The 8,738-nt window shown below is 43.8% G+C and overlaps 1 pseudogene; it reads left to right on the forward strand.

Annotated features, from left to right (window-relative positions):
* Nucleotides 1-8,140: 8,140 nt before the first annotated feature.
* Nucleotides 8,141-8,738, forward strand: LOC113938380 (annotated as a pseudogene).

Raw genomic sequence — 8,738 nt, forward strand, 5'->3', positions numbered from 1 at the left:
ATCTGGACTTTTACTTTCCAGGATTAGAAATGTGCTCTTGACCACGCCAACTAAAACACAACAGCCTAAAGTAAGTGCCAGAATGCCAATTTTAAAAAAGTAGCTCACACAAACGGGAAATAATTCACATATTCTCTCTCTATAGTCTAATATTCGGGAAGACAATATGTGATCAGAATCCACATCATTGATTTACTATGAGAAATCAGAGTTGCAAGGACTGACTTATTGCTTTCAATAGCATCAGCATTCTAAAATCATGCAGCTAGACCTGCCTGGGAGTCAGAAAGATGTTTGATGCTTGGTCTCAGAAGAAGGAAAATTGAGTAAATTAATGAATTAATTGCCTAATGGCACCAAGCTAAGAGAGTTAGTTTCATTCACATGAATAGAAATACTCAAATAATGTTGAGCAAAGTTCTACCTTTTCTGTACAGTGCTGGGGTGAGTATGCCTGGATTTGCCTCTATAACCCTTCTTTTCTTTCTTTCTTTTTTAAAATTATTTTAGACAGAGAGATACAGAGAGAGGGAGAGCATGAGGAGGGGGAGAGACAGAGGGAGAGGGGGAAGCAGGCTCTCCGCTGAGCCAGGACCCTGGGATCATGACCTGAGTCGAAGGCAGATGCTTAACCATCTGAGCCACCCAGGTGCCCTATGACCCTTCTTTTCCTACTCTTCCAAAGTGGACTGACGCATTCTCTCAAACTCGCTACTAAAGACACTTGCTAGATGGGAATTGAAATCTACCTACCTGTGTTCTGACCCATGGTGAGTTGCTTTTGCAGTTCAGCAATGCAATGTACCTTATAGCCAAGTGCTTGTAGGAACTAAATATAGTCCTTAAGTACTTACCATATGTATTTTCCCACATTGCTTTTATTTCCTACTTTGTAAATGAGTTTTATAATTTGGGAATTGTAATAATCCCTATGTATTTTTTTTAAGTCTATTTATTTGGGGCGCCTGAGTGGCTCAGTCAGTTGAGCGTCGGATTCTTGATTTCAGCTCTGGTCCTCATCTCAGGGTTGTGGGATCTGGCTCCACACTCAGCGTAGAGTCTGTTGGAGATTCTCTCTCTCTCTCTCTCCCGCCCCTCCCTCTGCCCCTCCTCTGCTCTCTCTCTCTCTAATAAATAAATAAAATCTTAAAAAATTAAAAAATTAAAGTTTATTTATTTAAGTAATCTCTACACCCAACATGGGGCTCGAACTCACGACCTGGAGATCAAGAGCTGCCTGCTCTTCTGACTGCGCCAGCCAGGCACCCCTCCCTATATATTTTGATTTCATCAAGGCTCTGACTAAGTATGGTGGTGGAAAAATGTGAGCCAGCCAGTTGAACCACTATTGCTTTTTTGCCTTTCATCTCTTATTGTTCTTTGAAGTATACAAATAATATACAAATTCTACAAATAGGGGCACCTGGGTGGTTGTAGGTTAAGTATCTGCCTTCAGCTTGAGTCATGACCCTGGGGTCCTGGAATCAAGCCCTGCATCAGGTTCCCTGCTCAGCTGGGGTCTGCTTGTCCCTCTCCCTCTGCACCAACCCCCGCCCCGCTTGTGCTCTCTCTTGCTCTCTTGCGTGTGCTCTCTCTCTCAAATATATAAATAAAATCTTTACTTAAAAATCCAAACAAGGGGCACCCGGGTGGCTCAGTCGTTAAGCATCTGCCTTCGGCTCGGGTCATGATCCCGGCGTCCTGGGACCGAGCCCTGCATCGGGCTCCCTGCTCCGCGGGAAGCCTGCTTCTCCCTCTCCCACTCTCCCTGCTTGTGTTCCCTCTCTCGCTGTGTCTGTCTCTGTCAAATAAATAAAAATCTTTAAAAAAATAAATAAATAAAAATCTGAACAATACAGGAGTATACAGGTGAAATTTAAAAATTAGCCTTAGGGCGCCTGGGTGGCTCAGTTGGTTGGGCGTCCCAGGATCTAGTCCCACATCGGGCTCTCTGCTCGGCAGGGAGCCTGCTTCTCCCTCTAACCCTCCCCCCTCTCATGTACTTTCTCTCTTTCTCTCTCTCTCTCTCATTCTCACTCTCTCAAATAAATAAATCAATCTTTAAAAAATATAAAAATAAAAAATAAAAATTAGCCTTGACAGTCTTCCTATTTTTACTCTCTCCGGGAATATTCACTGTTTGTCCTATATTTTGGCTATATCTAGTATCTTGAGTTTATTAGCTATCATTCAGTATCTTGGCTTAGGTATCTCTATGTAATCTATCAGTTACTGGAAGGGGTATATAAAGGGGCGCCTGGGTGGCTTAGCCAGTAAGCGTCTGCCTTTGGCTCAGGTCATGATCCCAGGGTCCTGGGATCGAGCCCCACATTGGGCTCCCTGCTCCCTGCCTCTCCCTCTTCCACTCCCCCTGCTTGTGTTCCCTCTCTTGCTGTGTCTCTCTCTGTCAAATAAATAAATAAAATCTTGGGGAAAAAAAAGGGGGTATGTAAAGATCAACTCTAATTGATTCATCTATTCCTGCATTTCTGTCAGTTGTCATTGATTATTTTTGAGTCTGTTACTAAATGCAAGAATATGCTTATGATGATTGTCTTCTTGTTCCATTGTTCCTCTTAGCATTTAGCAAAACACGATAAACTTGAAGATAAACCAACGAAGCTTTCTTCTCAAGAAGTTGGAAAAAATGAACACTAGGGGAAAAGTGAAGAAATGAGAAGGAAGAAAATAAAAATGAGAAGACTAAAAATAAATGAAATTGACACTTAAAAATACTATAGAGTCACATGCATTAGGATGGCAATTACAAAACAGAGACGAGAAAATAACAAGTGTTGGCAAGGATGTGGAGAAATTGGAACCCCGTGCACCACTGGTGGGAATGTAAAATGGTATAGCTACTATGGAAAACAGTACAGCAGTTCCTAGAAAAATTAAAAATAAAATTACCACATGACACAGCAATTCCACTTCTGGGTATGTACCCAAAAGAGATACTTGTATACCCATGTTCACAGCAGCATTATTCACAGTAGCTAAAAGGTAGGAACAACCCAAAATGTCCACCGACCAATGAATGGATAAACAAGATGTAGGGGGCGCCTGGGCAGCTCAGTCTGTTAAGCAGCTGCCTTCAGCTCATGTCATGATCCCAGGGTCCTGGGATCGAGCCCCGCATCAGGCTCCCTGCTCGGCGGGGAGCCTGCTTCTCCCTCTCCCTCTACTGCTCCCCCTGCTTGTGCTCTCTCTCTCTCTCTCTGTCTCTGACAAATAAATAATCTTTAAACAAAATGTGTATATATCTACAATGGAATATTATTCAGCCTTAAAGAGGAAGGAAATTCTGACACATGCTGCAACATGGATGAACCTTGTGGATGCGTTAAGTGAAATAAACCAGACACCAAAGGACAAATATTGTAAGATTCTACTCATATGAGATGCTTAGAATAGTTAAATTCACAGAGACAGAAAGTTCAAGGGTGGTTGCCAGGTGTGGGATAGGGTAGGGAGAATGGGAAGTTATTGTTTAATGAGTATAGAATTTCAATTCTGTGGCATCTGCCCTTGGCTCAGGTCATGATCCCGGGGTCCTGGGATTGAGCCCCACATCGGTTCCCTGCTCAGCGGGGAGTCTACTTCTCTCTCTGCCTCTGCCCCCCTCCACCACCGCTCATGTTCTCTCTCTCCAATATAAATAACTAAATCTAAAAAAAAATTTCAATTTTGCAAGGTGACAAATGTTCTGTGAATGGATGACAGTCATGTTTGCATAAAAGTGTAAATGTACTAAATGCCACTGAACTGTATACTTAAAATGGTTAAAATGGTACATTTTATGTTATGTCACAATTTTTTATAAATAATTTTTTTAAATATATAGAGTATTAAAAAAAGAAAGTCTTGTCCTTGAAAAGATAGATAAGCTAAGCATACTTCTGGTAACACTTATTAAAAACAAAAAGAGTTGGGTGCAAATAAAACACAGAACAAAAAAAAAAGAGGGAAAGTATCTAGGGACATAATGGAGATTTAAAAATAAGAAAAGAGGGCTCCCGGGGTGCCTGGGTGGCTCAGTCGCTAAGTGTCTGCCTTCAGCTCAGGTCATGATCCCGGGGTCCTGGGATTGAGCCCCACATCTGGGCTCCCTGCTCCGCGGGGAGCCTGCTTCTCCCTCTCCCACTCCCCCTGCTTGTGTTCCCTCTCTCGCTGTCTCTCTCTCTGTCAAACAAATAAAATCTTAAAAAAAGGGGGGGCTCCCATAGTAGTAGTGAAACTTCTAGGGCACCTCTAAAACACTCGAGGTACTAGGAGAAGTATGAGTGACTGTTCTAGAAGGGGAGGAAGAAGGCTGCTCTTGTCCCTTCCCACTGGCCCCACTGCCTAGCAGAAGGATCCTGAGCTTGCCAAGCACTTCTTTTTCAAAGGGACAATCGGTATCCAAGAAGTCATTGTTCCATGTGTAAATAACAGCTCTTGAGAGATGGGGCTCAAGTTCCGAGGGGAAGATGATCCTACTCTACAACCACTTTCTCTCTATACCTTCGTGAGAGCCAATCCCACCCAAATGGGAAGGCGTCTGGCCTTCTGCCGTAGCCTGTGACCGTGGGGGTTAATGGTGCTGTGCTGAAACAAAACCCAGGGAGAGGAGAACCTGTCATCAGCACTAGAGGCCAAGGAGAAGCCATGAGGCCCAACTTCCATGAGCTGGACTAGTTGCCGGTACTGTGCCTGCGTCCAACCCAAGAACTAAAGATCCCAGACCAACTTCAAAAGCCAATACATGATAGAGAAGCTGAGCCTTCACCCATCTGCTGCCTGTGTGCTCCATGAAGCCCACTCAGACCAGGGTGGCAGAACCTGCCCTGTTATATCCATGGCCCGGCCGCTGAAGATGAAGCATAAGGTGGCGACAAAGTTCCATTTCACAGAGCCACCCACATACATGCATCCAGGTGGTACCGTGCCACAGAGAAAGCCAGGCACAGCATGGACCTGAGCCGTGCCCTGGAGATGAGTTTCACCATGCAGAACCCAGCTGCCTTGAAGATCAGCTTGAAGATGACAGAGTCTCTGCACCTTCTGGCCGGGAAGCGCCCCTCCTTGTACATCAGTCTCTCTCTCTCCTAGTTCACCACTTGGGGCTTTGTGGACACTGTTTTTTGCTGTGTAAATTTTCCTTTATATACCAACATCCCTGCTGTGGACGCAACACGGAGGTGATAGCCTGAGTCCCAGGTTCATCTGACCATGACCTTGAGGTCCTTCTGAGGACTGAGCCTTCAGGTGGAGGAGCTCCCTGAGGGTGTCCAGGTCATCTAACTCTGAAAGGCACTTGGCACAAGAAGATCTCTTTCCACATGGCCTCGAGCTTTAATACCTTCTTCCTTCCTACTCCGTGTCCTGCCAACACTCAGAAAATTTGGAGTCAGATCTCCCTCCTTCTCTGATAGGTAAGTTCCTACAGAAGGAAAGGATGATACACATTTACCATCTGGCAAGGATTTCCATGGATTCCCCTCTAAGTTTGACTTTGGCACTGACCTGATTAAATTTCAGATAGAAGCTTCTGGGAGAGGTCTGCCTTAGCAAAAACTTAATGACCTCTAAGAAAGAATATTGAACTGAAAGCCCGGGAATACCCACCATTCATTCCATGAGCTACCCCTCATCTCACAGATGGTTAGAATGCAAGAAACTCTGGACTGCCCAATGAGCTCCCTAGAGTTTTCTGTGGGTGGCTTTTTGAACCTGGTCTGAGGATCTTGGGATGGGAGCCCCTGCTGACGTTTTGGCTCATCACTGAAAGGTTGGCATCTAATACCATCAGAGTAGCTACATATATATGGGAGGACAAAAGACAGTTCTGTTATGTCTGAAAAACATGTTTTTGCTCTATTCTTCAAAATGCCGTTCTTCTGTCCTGATTTCCTGATGGGTAGTTCTCTCAAGATTAGAATGATGTCTGCCCCCGAAGGGGCTGTACTTTCCATAGACATGCTTGCTCTTTTTTTTTTTGAGAGAGAGAAAGAGAGCGAGAGCGCGCATGAGCAGGGGTGGGGGCCGGGCAGAGAGAGAAGGAAAGAGAGAATCTTAAGCAGGTTCCATGCTGAGCAGGGAGCCCAACTCGGAGCTTGATCCCACGACCCTGAGATCATGACCTGAGTCAAAATCAAGAGTTGGACACTTAACTGACTGAGCCACCCAGGCGCCCCAAATCAGTCTTATCTTGCTTGTCCAGCCACAGAACCGTTGGTCTGTTAGAGTCACTGGAACTTTGGGTTTTACCAGCGATCCAAGGCCATGCCCATTTTGTGGGCCAAGTGTTCTTCCTGGGCAAACTGCCTGGCCATTCTCAGAGTCCTACACTGTTCTCCTCAAGGCTGAGAAATGCTTACCATTTTGAAAGAAAATTTCTGCTGAATAGGACTTCTGTTTTTTTCTCATTTCCTTGGAGACATAAAGAGCATTTTGTACATTAAAGTGTTAGAATTCCTGAATGAAATGGCTAAATTCATAGAAAACTATAAAATATAAAATACTAAGTACCAAAGAAATTAAGGGGAAAGTTAACATTTCTTCCCCTCTTCACCAAAGGAAAACTAGGCCTGGTGGTTTTACAAGTAAGTTTTACCAGACTTCAAAGAAGGGTTAATTTCTATCTTATGTAAAAAGTTGTTTCAGAAAGTAGAAGAGTGAGAGCTCCCCAGCTCATTTTATGAGGTTAGTGTAACCTTGATCCCAAAACCAAACAATGACAGTTAAAGAGAAGAAAATTAGAATCTCATTTCACTTGTGAGATGGCTGTAAAAATCCTAAACAACATATTCACTATATGAATCAGAGAGTGTATTTTAAATAAATTAATCACAAGCAGATGGGATTTATCATAGGAACTCAAGCAAGATTTATCGTCAGAAAATACAACCAAATAATTTAACATATTAATAGATGAGGGAGAGAAATCATGACTGTATCTCAGTTGATGCAGAAAAAGCGTTTGATAAAGTTCTACACCTACTTATGATTTTTAAAAAAACACCAAAAAACCTCTTAGCAAACAAGGACTAGACCAATACTTCCTTAACCTGGTAAAGGTTATATATCAAAAGCCTACAGCAAATATTATGCCTAATGGAGAAATTCTAGATACATTCTACATAGGGTTAGGGGAAGAACGGGTGCCTGCTCTCACTACTTACAGTTAACATAGTATCAAAAGCATAAGTCAATGCTCTAAGGAAAGAAAAAGAAAGAAGTATAAAGATTGGAAAGGAAGAAATAAAATTGTGATTTTTTTTAATCTACTTAGAAAAACCAATGGAAGCAACAGTTTTAAGACTAATAAGAAGGTTCAGCAAGGTTGCTGGATTCAAGACAAACTTTAAAAATTTGCTAGCATTTCTGTATAGCGCCATCATCAACTAGAAAATAGAATAGAATAAGAGCATTTGCAAGAGCAATAAAAACTATGAACTACTTAGTTCAACAAAACTGTGAACTATTTCACTGAGGCAAGAACACACAGACATTCATGGAGTAACCTATACAATTAATAAAGGATATAAAAGATGTTTAAAATAAGATGAGAGACATTTCATGTTCTTGGAATGTTTGACGCAAAAGTGTAAAGATGGCAATTCTCCCCAAATCAACCCGTGTATTCAATAAAATCCCAATCAAAATTTCAGTTAAATTTTTTAGGAACCCAATGAACTTTCTCTAAGATCTAAGTGGAAAAATAAGGGTCCAGAAATAACTAAGTCAACCTTGAAAAATAAGAGTGAAGAGGGGAGTTTTACCCTACCAAATAATAAGATATGCTACAAAGTCGTAACAATAAAAGCAGTGTGCTATTAGCTCAAACACAGACAACATGATCAGCAAGACAGAATAGAGAACTCAGAAACTGACCAATGTATAAATATGGGAAATTATTATATGATAAAGTGGGAGCTGTAACTGAGCAGGGAGAGAGAATGGACTGTTTAGCAGATGATGTTGGGAAAACAGTCTCCCTATATGGAGAAAAATGAAATGCAATCTGAGCACCACCAAGCACCACACACACACACCTTTATCAGATAAAGGCAACTTAAAACAGCCCTTTATAGCTATCCTACCATAAAACTGGGAATCTGATTAATACCAGGTGGTGTTGAGCACGTGGGGTGCTTGGATGTGCAGATTCTGCCCTTCCGGATGGCACTCTGGCAATACTCAGTCAATTAATGCAGGGGGGAACCTGGTCTCAGTAACAGTAGAGGGACCTCCTCCCAAAGACACTGGTATGGCCCGAGTGCCACCTGCTGAGCTGCGGGAGGCCCAGGGATCAGCCTGCTGCTGGCACAGGAGTCCCAGCTGGGGTTCCAGTGGCCCGGGACCCTGCAGGACTTGCTGGGCCAGGCCAAGAGGTCGGTGGGCCATCCCAACAGGTGATGACCCCACAAGGAAGAGGCATTATTGCAGCCTCTGCCGCTGCTGTCATGGTCAAGACTGCAGGGGGGGCCCCAACCCAGTATCCACCTGGCCACAGGAGTCCTCCCCCACCTATGGGCCTCCAAGGGGCATCCCCTCCAGGCATGGTGGGCTTGCCACCTGGCTGAGGCCTCCCATGGGTCCCCCAATGGGGATCCCCGCTGGACGAGCAACTCCAATGAGCATGCCCCCTCCAGAGAGGCAGGCAGCCCCCCATCCCCAAAGTGAAGCCCCCCCCCCCTGGAATGCACCCACCTAGACTCATCTTGGCCCTTATCAGCTCCCTGCCTGTTTCCTGA

Source organism: Zalophus californianus, chromosome 8, assembly GCF_009762305.2.
Source record: "Zalophus californianus isolate mZalCal1 chromosome 8, mZalCal1.pri.v2, whole genome shotgun sequence".
Classification (NCBI taxonomy): domain Eukaryota; kingdom Metazoa; phylum Chordata; class Mammalia; order Carnivora; family Otariidae; genus Zalophus; species Zalophus californianus.